Genomic DNA, 18791 nt, shown 5'->3' on the forward strand with positions numbered 1-18791 from the left:
CATAGAGATAAGAGAGAGATAGGTGACTTGTTCAGTTAACTGTCAACTACAATTTCTTTGAACAACTTCTATTAATTGTTCTACCATAACTCTATCCCAGAATTAAAGTATATTTTAGCATGTATGCTATTAAAGTATATAGGGAGAAAGCTTTTGGAAAGCTGACATTAAGTTACTTGCATTTAATATAAAATTGAAAACAAAAAGTTACAAATATTTCTAATAGGAGGTCAAATAATAAAATAAAAACTGTCAGCACGGTGGCGTTCCTATTCATTGATGAAACCAAAAAAATAAAAATTTAATTTTTCTTTTAAATGACGCATTTCACTTATTTTATCGACCTAACCGATAATTGATCCAGATGAAATTAAAAGGAGGTTTCAGTGGTGTCTTGAAAGAATTAACCTATTTTTAAACATATTCGAACGTTAATTATTATGTTACCATCGATTTTTATAATTCACATATAATTGACTTTTGTGCATTCGCAGTGAATTAATAGATTCAATTCTTCATTGACCAATTTATCTCTTAAGACTATCACAGTATTATTGCCTTACAAAGAAATATGAAAAACAAATTACTTTATACTTCAACCATGACTAACGGAATGAGAACAATTTACCCTCATCGATTAAATAGAGGTTTTAATTTGAAATTCCAGCCCTTGAAAAAAAAGAAAAAACACACACCTTAAGGAGATTAGAGATTACAGCAGCTAAAACATTGCAAAAATAATCAAGATGAGCTCAATCCTCATCTCAAAATTTATGAAAGATAATCTCATAACTTTTTCTTTTGTGTGTGTGTGTCAGTAAAAGGACGTTTGTATTTGATAGTTATTTTGTATGTATAAATAGGATCTTGCAATGGTATTTATCCACATCTAGTTCAACCCGCTTTTTCTTGGTCAGCACTACATTCCGAACAATAGAGGTTCATACATGGTGGTGTTGAGCATGGTCGCACGATGCTTGATTCAACAGTCCAAGGATAAACACCTGTGGACGTGAGAGCTCAGTCATGTACCTCGCAAACGCTACACACCTTTGTGTGTGTGTGTGTGTGTGTGTGTGTATATGTGTGTGTGTCAGTGGATAATTATATTTTGAATATATGTGTGGGTGTATATATATATATATATATATATATATATATATATATGTCTGAAGAAGCTTTGAGTAAACAAAAAATAAAGGCAGTCTAAATTCTCGGGTAAAAAGAAACTAAATTTAACCTATCGCAGACTTAGCACCTACATAATCCGACTTCTAAAAAGCTTATAATTACAAAAGAGAATTCATTTATATAAGGATGAAAAAAAAAAAACTTAACTAAAATTGTTAAATAGAAATAGATTTAGCACTTGCATAAGCCAATTTCTCAAAAGTCCTCAATTGTAAAAAAAGAATTAAACTATACAAGGATGAAAAAAAAGCCTTAACTAAAATGTTTGTAAATAGAAAACGGGGATCTTCAGCTGCTTGCCATGTAGCTGTTTCAGAGATTTAAAAACAGGACAGCTGTTAAAAAACATGGCTCTCTCGTGGATAATACCACTTCCCCAATAAGAAAATGTAGAATAATACGGTTACTATTTATACTGATATATAAAAAAGTGAAAAATGAATTATTAATCTATCTATATATCTATAAAAGTGAACGTGTCTGTCTGTCTCTCTGTCTGTGTACATTTCCCTACGCAATAACTCTGTCAATTTTTAGTCTATAGACTCGAAATTTGAAATACCGGGTACTGAGATTTGGGAAAATCGATGTGACGGGTGTCAGCCAGAAATTTGGCTGTTAAGGGGTCAAATTTCAACGATTTGACCTTTTAGAACTCTACCAAACTCCTCCGACAATTTTTGGTCTAGACACTTGAAATTTTAGATATAGGTTCCTTGAACCTGGATCTAACTTAATAAAGTGATTTGAGCCCGAAACTATAAATTTTAAGGGTTCATAATAGGGGTCAAATTAAAAAAATTTACTCTTTTTTTTTTTTTTTTTGCTCAACATACACCTCCAAACACCCGGGCAACGCCGGGCTGAAAAGCTAGTAATATATATAAGTAAATTTAACAAGATTACAAGATCTATTCTGTGACATGTTAACTAGTGTGTGTGTGTGTGTGTGTGTGTGTGTGTGTGTGTGTGTGTGTATATATATATATATATATATATATATATATATATAATCACATAATGAAATGTTAGAAATTTAATCATCTGTTAAGTATGCAGTTATGTTAAGCTAACTTCTGACTTGTAATCTAATGGGGCATAATTACGTTGACACACCGGTTCATGTTAGATCATCAAAGTTAAGCAACGTTGAGCCTGACCAGTACCAGATGAGTGACAGTTTGGGAATAGCAGGCACTGTATATGTGATGACGTTGACACCTCCATGCAAGAATTGCAAAAACGTCATCAATCATGACAAGCGACTAATGATTGGTTGTGAATTAGATATTCCCATGAAACTTGCTCCTTCAAAGGAAGCTAGTTCAACGCACAATGAATGCCACCTAAAAAATCTAATGTTAAAGAGTTGTTGGTTGAAAAAAAAAAAAAGCAAAACGTTTCCTGCTGTTCCCATAGTTTTAGTTAAAATAGATAAAACCTGCCAATTACTCTTGATAAAATGGCAGGTGTGACTGTAAACAAATTAAAATGTAAAATTTCCCAATCACAACCTACCATTACCGACTTGATTACTAGTTTCATACAGACGAGTATATCCCTCCAACATTGTTCAGACTGTAATAATCAGTGTCCAATTCATTAACCAAGACCAAAATCTATCGAATAAAGAGCATATATATATGTATATATATATATATATATATATATATATATATATATATATATATATATATATATATATATATTCAGCAATACAAGAATCAACAAAAGAATGTTAAAGATACAAGGTGTTCATAAAGTACCAATCTCTGCTCTATTGTCTTTTTTATAGCAGGTGCTCGAATAACCATCAATCTATGCCCCCCCCCCCGCAAAACATTAACAAATTTCTATTACTCTCTATCAGTGTTTAAGACTAAACAAAACGAAAATTCCGTGAGTAGAATTTCTTTCTCCGTAGAACACAATACCACGGTAGTGCTTTTCAGCTGACTACAACATAGTAGTTTTCAAATCTAATGTAAATAAATTCTGTTAAGCCGTCCTTTTAAATAAGCAAACCCTGTCCAAGTTCTGCCATTACCGATCAAAAAGATGTTGGTTCAATCTATTTGACACTCATTAACCCTTGGGCCTTGATAAGCGGTGCCCCCCGTACACACACCAATAAAAAAATAACCTGTTTTTATGATGAACAAAACATTTTCTTTAAGTCTTATTTTGCCAATAAAATAAATACTGAATAAAATGCACACTTTCTTCAAAATACATACAAGACAACATTCACTCTAAGCAGGTTAAACTAGCTTTCTATGAAGGAGGAAGTGTCAGGGGAATATTAAATCCACAAACGATCTCCAGTCACATGTACATTAAATTTATGGAGATGACAGCGTTAGGATTTTGCAGGGAGGTATTGAGGTCTTCCTACATACAGCGCCTGGTATTAAATGGTCACTCATCTAGTACTGACATGACTGAACATTGATTAACTTTGGTGACCTAATGTGAAGTGGTGTATCAATGTGATTATGCTGTATGCAAAGTGTAAAAAAATACTGAGACTAAAAGTATAATGAATATTCTAATTTATTAGATTAAAAAAAAATAACAAGAAAATGGAAAATGAATGAGTGTTGAAAAAAGACGAATGAATGGAGAGAAAAATAGTGTTTAAAAAAGTGAGGAAAAATATACTAGAATCGCTTGAGTGTGTATGTATATATATATATATATATATATATATAGACCAGCGTTACTGTTTGTTACACATGATTAGTATTCAGAAGAGTTTGTGACACATTATGCCTGAGGAGAGGAGGGGGGTACCTTAGAGAATAGTTGGGTCGATGATCTCCTAGAATCTAAAGTGGAGGTTCGTCTGAATACGAAGTAGGCATGTATTTCATTTATTATTGAAGACCTGCTTAGCTGGCATAATGGTTTTTGTGGCGTTATTCTACATGCCATATTGCTTTTCGAGAAGTTCACTAAAGTCGCATTCAAGCAGTTCCTCACTGGCAATAAGTAGTGTTCCCTGAAATCAGCGACGGGTTTCCTAAGACTTCCAGCACGCTCTGATAACTGTTGCAAATCACTTTGCGTTATCACAGCAGCTGTTTACCATTGATTTCTCGATGATAATAACTTGGCTTTCTCTGGAATTTGAGTGATAATAAACCTTTCTAATGTTTCAGTATTTCCATGCCCTTTTAGTAGAGGTCTGGATGGAACTCTTCTTCTTTTCCATCTTCCTTAATTCTTTGCGCAACCGTTTTATGTGGTATTAACTGAGGCGAGCTACTATTTTGGTGGGAGGTTAGGTAATTGGACTATTAGGAGTTTCGGTTCCTTTGATTTGTAAAATAGTTTTTCTATTTTCTTTCTCTTTTCTATTATCTATCGTTTGTCATATTATTATTGGTGATGCCTATGTAAAAAAAAAAGGGGGGGCAGACGCATAAAAAATGCAATAAACACGTGGGTGCTACATATAACATCCGTGCTGGTTCTTGAAACTTCGGCTACTTGAAAGCTATTTGTACTCGACATATGGTTAAATTCCATTTCCTTCTTCCAGGGATTTGTGTAAAAACGCAGAAGAAATTGATAACAAATGGCGCCTACCTCCCAGAATTTTGCTTTAAGCACTTTCCTTGCATATAGTCTTGGCCAGAGTTAAGGTTTGCAAAAGGGAGAGTGGTTTTCATTAGCATTACCTCAACAACCCTTTTTGTTTTATGTATTTATTTTTTTATTAAACTTTGTTAGAATAAAGGAATTAGGTTCATACATTCCCCTCCACACGCATGTATCTATCGGTCCTAAATGAACAGACTTAAACATAATTAAGTTACTAAATTAAATTAAGTTGGACTTAATTTAATTACCAAGTTCTTTTGTATGACATAAAAATAAACTGGAATCTTAGGAAGATCATTCCAGTAATCATAGAAGCAACCAAACTTATGGAAAAGAATTTCAAAAACTACCTGGCGAATATACCGGGTGAACCAAGTGCAAGAGAGATCTAAACAGTTATACTTAAAGGAACGGTTAGAATCGTAAAAAAGGCCTCTCGGTTGGAATCTCTGAAATAACTGATGAATATCTACTGGATGTCCCCATCCTCAGCATAAACATAAAATATAAGAAAATTAATTGAAGTAGAGGGGGGGGGATAAAGAATTAAATAATACACATAAAAATCATACTAACATAGTGAAGTAGTACTTGTTAGGGTCCCATCTAAGGGTTCAAAAAAATTTCTTTGCAGATTGTTTACAAAATATATGTCCCAAAATAAATTAATGTATAAATATTTGAGACATGAAATTTTTATCAAAATTAAATGAAAGATAATTGATAGAGAAAAGTAAAAAGATAAGTAATATGAAATTGATTTCTACTGGCGTGTTAGATGAAATCTACTTTTTGATGAATTTATTTCCTGTAAAAATTAATTTTCCACTTATATACTTTTTTGGTTCCCCCCCCCCTAGACAAAAAGAGGGTGGACCTGTAAATTCACCCTTTTCCAAACGTCTGTCTGAACTTTTCTCAATAACTACGCCTTGGAAGTTTTGGAAATTTTGCACAAACATTAAACATGATATAAGTAAACAAGTAACAGAACGGATTTTCCGGGAAAACCCCAATTGCCCCTCCGGAAGTGCTTTTCTGGTTAAAATGACTACAATTGACACTTTTGCGCTTATTAAAAAAATAAAAAAAAAAAAAAAAAATGATGCCTTGGAACTTTCTGAAAAGTTGTAACTAACTGATTTCTATATAATTTTGTTTGTCTATACTTCGCGATAACTCTTGGGTGTACACCGGGGGCTCTTTTAGGGCTCATAAAAACACTATTTTTGGGACTATTTTACCATATTTATCCAAAATTTTCTGTGCATGTCTATTTAGCAGTTTTGCATCATGCTGATCTCAAATTTAAATATGTTAAGGCGTTGGTGACTTTTGGGGCTAAATCTGGGAGGGGGGGTAAATGATGGACTTAGTCATTTATTTTTTTTGCATGGTTCAGAACTCAAATTTACACATCTTAAAGCCTAAAACTACACCGTTTGTTTATTTTCGCCATATTTGACGTCTCCTGGGGACTTTTGGGGCAAAATGGGGAGGGGGGGATGCTGAACTTAGTCATTTTTTTAATGCTTCGTTCACTGTGCACTTATAGGGGACCATGCATGCTTCACTTGTTCCTCTTTGTATCTTTTTCTTTTCCTCCTGTTAATTATCTTTATTTAATTGCAATGCACTCTTCAATGAGTAAACCTTTTTCTTTTTTACATTTGTTTATCTAAAGACGCCATAACCTACTGAAACATAAAATGAATAAGTTTTCATAAAAATTTTTTTTAGTCATCTTTTATTGAATTTAGTGGTCAGTTCAACTGATAACTGACTACTCAATTCCATGATCATTATATCCAGTTTAACATCTTTTATACATGATGGCATGTGTTGATTTCCAAACTTACCCATCTCTGACCAGGTCTTTATTTATTCCTCTTTTCCTCAGAGCTATCCTTATTTCTTCCACCCATATTTTCATTAGCCTTCCCCTGCCATCTCAACTATTCTACATCTATTAAACGATTGGAAATATTGCTTTATTCGAGCTAGAACTTTTCTGTCGGCTCTTTAGAATCGTTCATTCGTTGGTAAATGTCAATTTGCATCTGCATTGTTGCGATGATTCGCTACTTCTTCACAAACGAAAATTCCAGGAGCAAAGTTTTTTTCCTAGAAGTGTGTGGAACACGATACCGCAGGGCTTCTTCCCAGATGGCTATAGCATGATCGTTTTCAAATCTAATGCAAACAAGTTTCTGTTGAGCCATCCTTTTAAATTAAATAATCAAACCCTACTCGAGTTCCATTATCAATGATTACAACGTTGTCTGACTCTCATTAACCTTTATACTTGAGTGGTCCTTGGATCTTGGTAAGCAATAATTCCCTATCAAAAAAAAAAAAAAATTGCTGTCTTGTTTTTCCACTGCTACCCCTTCTGTGTCTGTGACTTCATAGGTGTTTTTTTTGTTTTTTGTTTTTTTTTCACATTAGCTGTAGATCTGCATGATAGCGGCGAAACATCATAATTATAAATTTTGGTTGGCAGATGAGATCACAGAACATCATTTGTACACTGGATTATAATGGCAAATGCTCATACAGCATAAGGACCACATTCTGAGCCATTATTACATGACAAGGTAGCATTTTTTTTTTCTTCCAAGATGAATTTCCATAGACTTGAGTGAGGAGCCCATCTACTTTGATTTTGAAGTCTATGATACTTCTAGACAGTCATCCAAAACTAACTAGTTTTGTCAAGCTGAAGCAAACTGATTTTAAGACTTCATTAATCTCTTTCCATCACATCTTCTATTTGAAATATTAAACCATAAAAAATCTAGAAACTGGATTTAGTTGTCAAAGATTCTTTTGATATACTTATCGTTTGGGATAGTTAAACAGCTGATGAGATATTATCCTCAACAGTCATCACCATAACAACCACCTTAGAAACATGCTTAAAATGATGTATTGTGTGCATACGTTTGTGTATCATTATTTTCATTCTTTATGTTGTGCTTTGAGAATGACTAACTTCTGTCTGTGATTCCATTCGTGCTACTCACTAGAAGCAGATCGTCATCAGTTGATTCCCTCCATATCTTAAAACGGTCTACTGCACAACTTTGGCTATCAACATCGACGTGAGACATGTTTTGGAACGTTTCAGATGGTTGAAATCGGATGACATGGCCGTACCAGTTGAAACATTGTGACCCAATTTCCCATGTCAGCCATGAGACCGGCAAGTTTCTCTATTCGATAGAGAGTAATAGTTTTTTGTAGTAAAACTCGTGTTGCTGTGATGTTTCATTGTTGAGCACGTTTCGCAGCCATACAAAAGTATAGGTGTGTTGTATGCTTCCCTTCTCTCATACGGTGGATTTATGAAATACAATATCATGTCTCATGATAACTAGTTTTCTCATTGTTGTGCACTCTTAAATCCTAACCTTGTGCCATACATTTCTGAGTCCTTAATCCCTTAATAATTATCTTTTGTCTTGTATTGGTTTGTCTCTTAAAAATGTCTCCTCTTAATCTCCATCGGATTAATTTTATCCAGGTGTACATAATCCTGATAATCCGTTAAGCTGAAAACAATCCACTTGACTGGCATTTTGCTGGATTCCCATTCATCTGACAACCTTTACTTCCAAGTTATCCTTCCACCACAAACCAACTCTGCACACATAACGCACACTCATACACCCGCTTTTATTTTATTCTTCTTGATTTAATTATGAAAAGATCCTAATTAAAAAAAAACTGCTCAACACCGTAGTTGAAGGCCATACGAATTGGGAAACCCAAATACTTTGTCTAGTTTTTGAATCAATTTAAAATAATTAGATTATGCTAAGGAAGTAGTATTCATGGTATGCTACGTATTAATACTGTTGTTTCTATCTACCAGAATTTGAGTCTGAGCAAATTTGTTGGGATTTTTTTTTTGGGGGGGGGGGTCTTAATTGCTGAAAATTATCTTACTAGGATAAAAGAAAAGAAAATTGCATATACAAATATGTTAGCTTAAGAAATGTAAAGAAATATTCTGCATGATAAAGTTCTTATTTGGCTGCTATGAGTAATGTGTTGTAATATTTTATTCTGGAGTGCAGTACCTATCGAGTTCTCATGGATAAGTTACATTGAAATTATTTGCGAACAAATTAATCTTTTAAATGACTTTAAAATATTAAGAACATTAAGCTTAAAAACTTTTATCATGATAAATCTGCATTAAATGTACCGAAATAATGTTAAACATTTTTCTCTACTAGAATTGATGCCATAAGTGATGCATTGGGTAATGAAAAAATAACACTGAATAATGTTTGTCTTTAACAGGCAATAGAATGGCAATTTCAATTTCAAGGCTTTTTTTTTTTTTTTTTTTTTAAAGGATTTGAGAGATGCAATACTGAGAAGTGAACCAAATCTTGACAAAGACACTCTTCTAAATTGTTACTTTATAATAAGCATAGACTACTTGTGATTATTTTTACTTTGGTACATTTGCGACCGTAATAATCTGCAATTAACCTGAATACTAAAAATATATGGTAAAACAAATTAGCTAATGTTATTGGAGGGAATCAAAGAAAGATTTGCAGGAGATAAATTTAAAGAGCTGTCTATCAGCAGAAAGCATGAGATAAGACAAACAAAAGTCAATCACGATGGAGTTAGGAGGAAAAACTATTGCAGATAAACCCTTTTGTAATCATTCACCTTCAGTATAATTACTAATTAAACATTTCAAGTGTGTGTGTGCGTGTGTGTGTGATTAAATATTACAGATAACTTGTCTGCATATTTTTTTTCTTGATCCTTTCTATACGCCTGATTAATTTTCTAGTTTTAGGCTGGAATTGGCAGATGAATTCGACATAATCGTTGTGTACCTCAGTACTCTGAGTTTAGGTTTTTTCCTCTCTCTGGAGTCCTCTCCAAGGTTTGGATATCGAGTGACGAACATGTATTTTCAAAGGTTTATTGGTGGTTTAATACTACAACTAATGTGTTCTGCCACAAAACTATCACTAAGCAACTTAAATTTAAGCTAGTGAAGCACATAATTTTTTGTATAAAGAAAAGCGAACTCAAACTTTTCATCGATTACATATTTTGATCGATTCTAACACTAAACTGCGATAGATTCACCACATACTTACATCGTCTAACCATTTGTTGCTGTTTCAATGATATCATGTTTCTTATAAGTGGATTTATGCTAAAAGTTTCTACAATAGACTATGTAAATATTTGTCTCTGACTTTTTGAGATGAAGATTGATAATTCATATTATTCGGACTACTGTTTTTATCTTGAGTGTTTCTTTTACATTTCGGTCAATGTAACTTCTGACCTTCCTCAGGTGTATTTTGTTGAACTCTGAAACTTGTACAGAACTTTAAACGAATCCTTTTCTTTAATCCACTGATTGACTGAGTAGAAGTCCTAAGTAATTTGCAATTGTATTTTTGAGTGTTGCCCACACTGAGGATTCACCATTTAATGACTGTGCTGATGTTGCCAGACCCAAGTCACAAATGAAAAAATCTTTAAATAATCATTCACAACAAATATATACGATACACTTTCATATACTCTAGTTGAATTCAATTCAGATAATGACAGGGACTACCACTCTAGATCAAAGTGGACCTATGCATAATGAAAATTACTCTTTACTTCTCCAAAGCACCCAATGTAGTCTAAGATTATACCATGGATAGATCCTATGAACGGGATCCTGCCAGTTACTACCACTCGAAGGGGGGGAGGGCAAAGTGGAACTAAAAGTAAGAGCAACTATAATAGAGCAATGTCATACTTCCAAAAAGTCCCAAATTGGAGCCTCACCAATAAATGTAGTTAAAGTTACACAAAATCTAAGCTCATTTATTTGTCTCTCTATCCATGAGTCTGCCAATCTTATCGTAAAAACTGCAGACTGGACAGATACATCTCGAGTACTTGGTGAAGCTATTTTCTGCTTCGCTGCAACTGCTGTTGTAACTGTTGCTGCCACTACTGCACTTCCACCAAATACAGTTGCACATTTCTGTAGGAACATCTGCATTGCAGAGTTTGTTTGCAACTGAGTTTCAGCACAAATATCTTTCCTCAAGATTTAGTTGGCAACGAAAGTTAGATGGTTTTGATCTGAATCGTTACAACCTGAAGTGTGTGTGTGTGTGTGTGTGTGTGAAGTGGACCCACTTATAGTCTCCGTTTCTTTAACATTAATAGAAAATAGCTCCAAAACACTTAAAAAAAAAAAAAAAAAAAAAAAAATCTGTATTACAATGAATTATTAAAACAGCAAATTGATGGCTACATCTAGTCAAACAAGCTGAAATGCAAGGAAGCAAGAAATAACTCAAACAATTCTGAAGAATACATGCCATAATAGTATTTATATAAAAAAAAAGACTGAGATAAGCAACATCACGTCTGTGAAAGGTTGTCGTGAAACAGGAAGGGTGAAAGCGCCAATCAAATTAGAGATACGTTTTTTGTATTTTATCAAAAACCTTCAAATGGGATAGAGATTCACCAGCCCAAATATGACAACAGTATTTCGTACATTGTGTGATAGCAGATTTCCAGATCTAGAAAATAGACTCCGGTATAAGAAAGTGTTTACAGCGATACAGAGAACCGATTTTACGAAAATCAAAAAAGTAATGGATTTAATATATAAACTCCCAAGAAAAATTTTATGAGAAAGACCAAAATGTTTTAGTCGATTTCTCATCAAAAGCAGGGTCATCCATAAAAATCTCAGGGAGAACAGGGACGTAATTTTGCTTGATTCGTTATGAAAAAAATGAAAAATAAAGACTTTTAGGCAACAAAGTAAGGAGAGCAAACTATTTGTGCGAGGAAAACTGCAAAAAGAATTAACTGATAACTATGTATGGTTTTAGTATAGCTTCTAAGCATAATGGGGAGTACTATGGGCTATATTTAATATAGTTTTGATATGGCGGGAGAGGGGGGTACAGAAACACGCTTCCCTTTGAAATGAATGTATTGATGTATTCCAAAAGTTCAAGTCAGATTTTATGAACTTGGGATGCATAGATTCTAGAAAAAAAAAATGGGTTTTATTTGATTTGATTTTAAGAGAAAATGGGGTCGAACCATGGCCACTATTTACGCTTGCCATGGTTGGACGTACTTTCCTTTGAAAATAAACACATCCATAAGTTATTCTTTTGTCCGTATTATACATTTGTATGTTCTGTTATCTCGAACCAACACAGGTAATGCTGTTTTTTTTTCTCCCTCCCGCTCTCTCTCTCTCTCTCTCTCTATATATATATATATATATATAGTAATTTATAAAATATATATGGCGATTAAGCTACACTGAATATTCCGCGTTTCATCCACTCTGTGGTGGATGAAACGCGGAATATTCAGTGTAGCTTAATCGCCATAGTAATTTTATGAATTACTAACTAGCTCTACCTACGTATTGAGCACTTTTGAAGTAAATACTTAGTTTACGCATAAATCTATACTTTCGTATATTAATTTTATGTGAGTAAATTAAGTAGTTATCTCTCTCTCTCTATATATATATATATATATATATATATATATATATATATATATATATGTGTGTATATATATATGAGAGAGAGAGAGAGATTGAACATAGCACTATGTTGACAAATGAGCAACGTACAAACATTAATTTATTATGAGCTGTTAAAAAAAAATATGCTAATTCGGCATTCAAATAGATGCGTTTTGGATCTTTCGTCTGTTCTATATATGCAGTATTTAAAATCATTTGAATGACCAATTCATTTTGATGGTATAGGACTGATAAATAAAAACAACTTTTACAATTATGTAAATGTATTAGAAAATTTGATGCAACACTAACAATTATGTCCCCTTACGAAGATTAAAATCAAGATATAGCGATACTAAACCTTATGCTTAGAATCCTTATTTCAATTTGGATCTAAATTTATGACACGGAATTTTAATTGGTGTCTATGAACCCAGTTCAGTGCAACTCTGAAATATTTGAATTTTCAAACGGGAGGCGCTGTCTATTATTATGCCCTCCCCACAAAAATCTTTAAAATATTTCAAAGAAACTGAAATTTGGAAATATTTATTAATCTATGTCTAACACCTGTAGTTAAAATGTCATAAAACGGAGATATTTGAATTTTCATGAAGTGTTTCCATTTCCCTCCTTTGCATAAAATTAAATTGAACTAAATGTTGCTTACATTTGAACCCCTTACGCTCAGCAGTTGTTTCAAAATTAATGATTAGTTAATTAGTTTCAGGAGTAAATCCGGTACATATAAATATATAAAAACATAAATATACTGAACTTTATGAAGATGAAAGTGTGTATACATAATACGAACAAAATTTGAAATGTAAGATGTTTTTAAAGAAAGCAAGTGTGCTTCCTCCCTGTAACTATATTGTAAATTTCTTTGTTTTGCAAATACGAAAACTCGTTCAGCGATCAAAAACCTCTGTCTTTGCAAACACTTTCTTCCGCATCTTAAAGTTCATGCCACACACATGCACATTCCGTTCTCCAATTTGCAAGATGCCTAACTGCACACCAATTAATGGCGTGTCGTTGTCTTTTGATGTCTAAGATTAGGCTGTTGAGGTTTTAAGTAGGAAAAAAAAAATGTCCTTTTTGGACAGCAGGAAGTTGAAGACTTTGGCAAGAAATCAGATTTATTTATCTATTTATTTTTAGATGGAGAATTTTTTGTTTCGTTTTTACTGATGTTTGTTTTTTTTTTTTTTGTTTTTTTTTTTTTCTCGCGAACTCATTTTCTCTCTCCATGGATTCTTTCTCTTACTCGCTTGTATTTTTTTCTTTGTATTTGTTTGTATCTCCCCTTTCTTTCTCTTCATATCTCTCTCGTCTTAGCTTATTTATTTGGACTGTTTTTTTTTCTCCCAAAAATTAATAACGTCTTTTAACTTTTGCATATCTGAAGAATGTATGAATCACAGCAAAACCTTAAACAAAGGTTCGTTTGTATTGAGATTGGTTGGGATGCTTCAAGAACAAAAAATAACTTTGTTTCATTCAAGCAAAAGCGATTGGATTCTCGAAAAAAATAAAAATAAAAAGATGTCCATACTTGATCTATACATAGACACGACTATTTGTACATATATTAATAATTCTGTCAAGTATATCAACTTAATGCTGTCACATCCGGTCGGTTCAGTAGAAGGCAACTTTCAAACAATGGAAGCGGTGGACTATAAATGACATTTGGAAGTTTTTATGTAATAATCGCCTTTGAAAAAATTAAAAATACGAACAGACAAAAAGTGCCACTTATGTTATAAGTGGGTTTTGACTCCAGGCTCGCCTTTTGCTTAATATCTGATTGGTTGATGTGATCATGTGACGTATAATAGATTCGAAGTGAGATATCAGTTGAATTTTGAATGCTAGCGAAGAAACCTACTGTCGTACTAAATGTGGCTTTAGATTTCTCCTCCCTCCATAATATAACTTCAAACTTAGTTAAAATGGATCCATAGTTAATTCTATTTCTGCAATGATTCATGGTATACCAATTCTTTTAGCCTGTTTAATGTCAAATACGATCATGTTGGCAGTGTTTTCGCTTAATGTTAATATTTTCACATTTCTTCAGTGTTTACTTTATCAAGTTATTACTTTATCCTTTTAGAGATGTTTTTAGACAAGTTTGTTGCTTTGTCGTTATGTATGCAGTCAAGCGCCCACCTAGTTAGACCAATTGTCATCAAACTGTAACAAAATGTCAGTCATGATTCAACTGGGATTTAATTTGGAGATGAATCAAAGGTCAAGATTACAGAAAAGGTGATAATTTTGATCTCCATCAGACGTACTATTTGGTTAATATTTGAGCCGATGAAGATGACCTTGAACTTTGATCATGAAAAGTTCTGTCATCGTCAAAATTGTGCAGAATTTCAACTTCCGATTTTTCCAAATTTAATGTACAGGTCTGATGCTTAACGGAAGTCATCATGCCAAATTTCCGTCTGATCAGATAAAGTTTTTTAGTCATTAAAGTTTCCAAACTTGGAATGCTTCATACATTATGAAGGATTAAGTCCGGATAAGATGTTGGCCTATCCTTACATTGTGAGGCAGTTATGCAATCTCACAAACTAACTTTTGTCCTTGTTCATAATGTAAACAAATGGATATATCATGGGTGTAGTTTCATGTTGTACACAGTATGACGTGCCCCTTCTGAGGTTAACTTTATTATAAATTAACTTAAAAATTTTTTTATCTCAGATTGCGTAGGAGGATGCGAGGAGCTACGTGCCAGTCCGTATTTAATTAACTTCCTTTATCAAAAAGAGAATTTTGAATGGGGATAACAATTATTTGTCCTTAAACACGTTCTATAGGCTTGTGTGTTGTATAAAATAGATATCAGATGGGTAAATATGTTTAACAATCGTCTGTCGTTGTAAGAATGGTAGGTTAGAGGAATTTCAGCATATATTTTTAACATGAAAAGTTAATCAATTCAACGTGTGTGTGTGTATATATATATTATTTTAATGAACAGAATCAGAGAACGAATAAGTAATATATACAAATTTCCAAAGATGATAATATATATTTCAGTTCATAAGTTATCTTTTTCATTTTTTTCTTTCTTTTGACTTTTTTTTTTTGTATATGTATAGATATGTCTCGCATACCAAACTCTCAGTAAAAAAAAAAGAGAAAATCAATTTCATGCCAAAGTTAATTTACAGAGTTTAGTCCCTTCTACCATCATTTTTCTTTTATGTCTTATGTCAAGGGAAGTTACTCTGGTCGATTTTCCCGTTTATTTATTTTGCTTATTTTTCTTTCTTTCGGGCAATATATATATATATATATATATATATATATATATATATATATATAATGTGTGTATATATTTAATCAAGCCTTGGCGAGATTTCTGAGTTTTTGTATTTAATAGTTCTCTTAAAGTGATCCGATATGTCTTTATAATTGAGAAATGAAAAGAGTAAAAGATAAACCAACCTTTTAGTTTTAAGGTGGTCGACAACAAATATGTTTTTCCTTTTCATATTTCTCGTGATTTTTGTCGTCTTTTTACCAGCGGAGTCGCATAGATGTCCATCATTCTTGAGACCTTCTCTGCAACTGATTAGCGTTTCAAATTTTTAATGGTTAACTTTTTCTGAAAGAAACGCTGGACACGTTTTTTTCTGAATTTTAAATATATCAGCATTTTTCTTTTCTTTTTCTCTTCGCTGTCGCCGTTGCTGTTATGGTAACAAATTACTTGGTCGTTTTAACTTCTTCGCGTCTTGGAATTTTGACCATTAAATTTATTTATTTTATTAATACGATATTGATATATCTCAATATCGTCACAACACAATAGATTCTATTTCACACATAGTATCTGTTAAGGACACATCTATCAGTTTTGGTTAAAATGAATCTTGAAATAATGGCAACTAAGGATTAACTCCACACAGTTCTCAAATTGAAGTCTGTGATACCTTCTCCCCACAGTGTTAGGAAATAAAAATAGGAATAAATATAATAAAAAAAGAGGAAATGGGTTTATCAACAAAACAATGAAGTTGTTCACCAAGGTACACGAAGGAAACTGAATAGGAGTGTTCATCAAGATGTGGTAGAGAAAAGACTGGACATAAAGGAAGATATATTTGGTGTTGGTTCATAGTGGGTTTTGTGACAGTTTATGACTGTTGGGGACAGTTTGCAGACTGGTCTCTCTTGGGTTTGTGACAGTTGAGGACTGTTTCCAGTTTAAGGCATTTGAATGCAGATGAAGGATTGGACCAGATGGGAGAGCTTACAGGGATCAAGATGAGTTGACATCGACTAAGACAAGGCCTTGGCAGAACTTAAATGTGGACCTTAGTGTGTAAAGGGTTGATAGTCTCTCCCTCACTCACTCACTCACTCACACACGCACACACACTGCAACTGTTATTTGCAGAATGTGCCAAAGTTTGTGGGGTTTTTTTTTTTTTTTTTTTTATATACTTGCAAACTCTCTTCCTTAGTAGCTGCCGATGTGAGAGATGACGACACAGCCACAAGAGAAGATCACGGAAATAACTTTGGGGGTCTGCTATTTTGTCAAGCAGGGGAAAAGAATTGGTCTTGCACAACCACCAGATGCAGTTTAATATACGTAAGAGAATGAGTCATAGTAAAGTTGATAAAATATTTTATTGAAGTCGTCGTTCATGTATGAACATGTTACAGCCACTGGTCAGAGAGAAGGCATAGAAGAGTCTGGTCCTCAATGCCAGATACATACTCTAAACATAAATTAGAATGTGTTTCTTTTTTCACAAATCTGAAAGATTGATTTTTTTTTTCTTCCAGCAGAGTTGGGTAGGTGTTTAAAAAAAAAGAAATAGGCGTAATTGAATTAAAACACTTTAGTTGTCATCTCCTGTTTGGCAAAACCAATTCTCATTGGCTTAGGATTGCTTTTCTTTTTTTTTTTTGTGTATATCGATCTCTTATTCTTATGATCCTTTTCATCGATGCTTCTTTTTATTCACTGTTAAATCTTTCTCTTGCTTTTCTTTTCCTCAAACACCTTTTTCCCCTTATCTTTCTTTCTTTCCTTGGCCTTTTCTTTTCCATCTTCATGCCATTAACCCCGGCATTCTTACTGCCATCTCTCCCCTCCTTCGCTGATTTGATCCCAACACCACTCCACACACCGTGTCCACTATTGAAATTATTTAAAAGCTATGCATTTATTAATATTTTGGCCTTTATTTTATAGCCTTTTATTAGTCTGTCACAATACAAGCACCTCACAGTGCCAGGTGCTTTTGTTTGGATCTGCTATTGTCCATGTTCTGATGTTAATCATTTGTGATTCCACTCTTAGTAATGCAAGTCCTGAACAAATATTTCTCGGTTTCTCTGCATATTTTGATAACTTTCTTTTCTAATCATTGTTTTTTTCTTTTTACAGGTGAGTTTTTCTTTAAACCAAAGGATTCCAATGCACATTTCTCAATCTAAAATCATCACCTGTGAAAGTAAGTGAAGCCAAGTTTAATAATTTGTTTATTTAAGAATTATTAGATTATTTTAACTCAACTATTTCTAGCAATATATAGTAAGTTTGATGGCTGTTCTTGGCAAAAACAAAGAAAAGAGTGAATCACAAGTCAAGTGAACATTTGCTTAATAAATGCGTGTCCATTGGCGGTTATAAATGGGTATGTAAATCACAAAAAATTTGATTAACTAGAAAACTCGTTTTTATAAAAGCACACAGTAACATCAATTTCATGCAATAGCCTGACTAATGCTGACAAGGATGTAATGCAGAAATTTCAGTGTAGTTTAATTGTGATGTATATTTTCAAAACTTACTACCTAGCTCTACTCATGCAGGGCTCTACAGACAAACTTATCTTTAGTTGACCTTTGACAACTAAATATTTTCGTTTACTATCCAAACTCACATGATTTTTAGAATATGGCATATTCATTCTGTGACGAGTATGTACATCATAAAAAATTTTCTGTGTTTCTTTTTAATAAGTGTAATTCTAAATATACAACGAATTTTATGTTGATACTTGAAGGTATAAACATTCTAATTCCTTTGGATATTTTTTAAACATTCTTTGTTAAAAAAATAAAGAGTATATTGTTCTATTAAACCTTTCGTGTTTACATAATTTAACTTTGTTCGTTTTATTATAAAAAAAATTACTTTTCACTCAGTAGTGAGCCTCAGTGAAAGAAATACAATCGCCAAAAGAGAAATGTTTCGTTATTTCTAGTTTCCATTTTGAAAAATCACTTGCAAATGCGACTGTTTCACTCGCAATGTAGAGCTGTCATATATTATAAGCACTGAAGTAAATACTGAAAATAGATACATAAAACATTAATATATGTGCATATATATATATATATATATACATATTATACCTGTGAAAATTAAAATCATTTAAAGAAAATA

General features: G+C 32.9%; 1 protein-coding gene across 2 annotated transcripts in view; it reads left to right on the forward strand.

The window, feature by feature from the left end:
* Positions 1-18791, forward strand: part of LOC145294803 (beta-hexosaminidase subunit beta-like) — a 215620-nt gene that overhangs the window by 89408 nt on the left and 107421 nt on the right. Inside the window, exon 2 of one of the 2 annotated variants that reach the window (XM_080141414.1) lies at positions 17787-17853. The exons of the other annotated variant lie outside the window; for it this stretch is intronic. The gene's annotated coding sequence lies outside the window, so the exon portion shown is untranslated. The remainder of the gene's footprint in view (positions 1-17786; positions 17854-18791) is intronic. 2 annotated transcript variants of the gene reach the window in all.

Source organism: Euprymna scolopes, chromosome 2, assembly GCF_053919585.1.
Source record: "Euprymna scolopes isolate OS-2025 chromosome 2, ASM5391958v1, whole genome shotgun sequence".
NCBI lineage: Eukaryota > Metazoa > Mollusca > Cephalopoda > Sepiida > Sepiolidae > Euprymna > Euprymna scolopes.